Source organism: Macaca mulatta, chromosome 17 (assembly GCF_049350105.2).
Source record: "Macaca mulatta isolate MMU2019108-1 chromosome 17, T2T-MMU8v2.0, whole genome shotgun sequence".
Lineage (NCBI taxonomy): Eukaryota > Metazoa > Chordata > Mammalia > Primates > Cercopithecidae > Macaca > Macaca mulatta.
Genome location: NC_133422.1, coordinates 24233460 through 24235906, shown reverse-complemented (window position 1 = coordinate 24235906; position 2447 = coordinate 24233460). Strand labels below are relative to the sequence as shown.

At 48.6% G+C, this 2447-nt stretch overlaps 1 long non-coding RNA gene across 1 annotated transcript; it reads left to right on the top strand.

Annotated features, from left to right (window-relative positions):
- Positions 1–1378: 1378 nt before the first annotated feature.
- LOC114673541 (uncharacterized) lies at positions 1379–1938 on the top strand. Its single transcript, XR_003724291.2, has 2 exons — positions 1379–1516; positions 1609–1938. It is a non-coding gene; the product is annotated as an uncharacterized LOC114673541 (long non-coding RNA).
- Positions 1939–2447: the final 509 nt, after the last annotated feature.

Sequence of the window (2447 nt, the reverse complement as noted above, 5' to 3'; positions counted from 1 at the left end):
CTGTCTGTGGAGCACAGGGCAGGCAGGCCTACTGCCCATTATAAAATATATGAGTTTCCTGGGACCAGGGTTCCCTATGGAACACGATCCACTGCATATGCACATGTTGCCTAGTCCTCTTCACGGTGTCATGTGGCAATTGGAACTTGAGGAACCAGTACAAATACACTCTGCCTACTGCTCTGGCCATGAATAGAAAGCCCTTTGTCTCTGACTCGGAGGTTTTGTGCCTTCCAGCATCCATGAAATTGTGGCAGGCTAATTGTCGTCATGCTGACCCAGATGTCTCTTTCCTCATGACAGTGACATGAGGGACAGACTTCCTTTTGTTTTTTGCTAACACAGCCAATTTCTGAGCCTAACAAGTTGAGGACCAGTCCCAGGAACAGGAATGAATAAAGCAAAAGACCTCCTGAGAGATTGCAACAGCAGCTGTGTTCTTAATTGCTCACGTGAAAGCAGATGAAAAGAGTTCCTATAGGAACCTGTATCAGTCTGAGTCCAGTCAGGAGACAGAAACCATGACAGGAATTTCAACAGATAACTTCATAGAAGGGATTGTTAGCCAGGTATTAGGGAAGAGAACAGCAAAGCGGGGATACTTAGGTATCACAGAGGTAAGAATAATAGGAAACAGGCCGGGTGCAGTGGCTCACACCTGTAATCCCAGCACTTTGTGGGGCGGAGGTGGGCAGATCACTTGAGCCTAGGAGTTCGAGATCAGACTGGCCAGCAAGGTGAAACCCCATCTCTACTAGAAATACAAAATTTAGCTGGGTCTGCTGGTGCCCGCCTGTAATCCCAGCTACTTGGGAGGCTGAGGCAGGAGAATCGCTAGGACTCGAGAGGCGGAGGTTGCAGTGAGCCGAGATCATGCCCCTGCACCCCAGCCAGAGCAACAGTGTGAGACTCTGTTGAAGAAGAAGAAGAAAAAGAAGAAGGAGGAGGAAAAAGGAGGAAGGAGAGGAGGAAGAGGAGGAAGAAGAAGAGGAAGAAGAAGGGGAGGAAGAAGGGGAAGAAGGAGGAGGAGGAGGAGAAGGAGCAAAAGGAGAAGAAGGAGAAGAAGAAGAAACAGCAATCACCCTTGGGGCTGGGTGAACAAAAGTCAGAGACCAAGATTTTTTTTGACTTAGGGGCTTGGAGCAGGGCCCTGCAGGGTGAGGACTCAGCACTCTGGGCTAGGAAGGTCCCCCTTGGCTGGCCCCGATGCCTCATGCTGAGAAGGGGATGCCAGCCAGTAGGTGCTGGTGTCTCTGAGTGGAAGGAGGTGGTGAGGCTGATTCTGGAAATACTGGAAAAACTGGAAGCAACTGCAGCTGCCAGGATGAGGTGTTTTGATCACGGTCACTCTTAGGAACAGGAAGCCAACAGCTCCCTTCCTCTAGTACCCCTCCTGGCAGAGCCAAACAGAGAGAGCCAGCTGCCAAAAGGAGCCTGGGCTGCAGGGTCCCAGTCCCAGCATCCCAAAGGATAAAAAATAATCAGCACAGGATTTTAAAAGGCTGTTTGACTACAGGTTAGAAAGTGGGAGGAGGGAATGGCCTGGGAGGGAGTTGGGCATTTGCCTAGGTGTCTCCAGCATTAACTTGAACTTGAATCTTTCTTTAGGTCAGGGAAGGGAGCAACCATGGACGGCTGACTTGGTAACATGGGCGATTACCGGGACTATTTTGTAGAGCATGCTGGAAAGAGGCAGAAAGAAACATGTTCATATGCTGCAGGGAAGATGACCCCGTTGGTTACTTTTTAAGATTGCATACAATTTTATGGGCTTTGCAGAGAACTGTGCAAACTCCTGTGTCTGTCTCCTACCCTGATAATGACTGCTATCTTGTAAGAGAAAGAACTCGGCAGATGTTTGATTATGCCTCCCCCACCATTTGTGGCCCACATGACTTTCACATGAACTGATTTGTAAACTATAAAGCAGGATGCAAATGAGAAGTGGTATTTATTATTTGTATCTTTTCAGGCCATTGGCTGAGTTCCAGGGAGATGATGGGTTTCTGTCTTCAACAGAGGATTTCAGAGGAGATCAAGATTACAGAGAGTAAACACCAGAACTTATAAATTTGTTTGTTGTTGTTTTGTTGTTTTGTTTTGTTTTTTGATTTGAGATGGAGTCTTGCTCTATCGCCCAGGCTGGGGTGCAGTGGCGTCATCTTGGCTCACTGCAACCTCCACCTCCTGGGTTCAAGTGATTCTCCTGCCTCAGCCTCCCGAGTAGCTGGAATTACAGGTGCCCGCCACCACGCCCAGCTAATTTTTGTATTTTTAGTAGAGACGGGGTTTCACTGTGTTGGCCAGCTGGTCTCGAACTCCTGACCTTGTGATCTGCCTGCCTTGGCCTCCCAAAGTGCTGGGATGATTACAAGTGTGAGCCACTGCGCCCGGCCAGAACTTACAAAATTAACAGGATAGTTTTACACTCTTCGGATTCAGTGTTT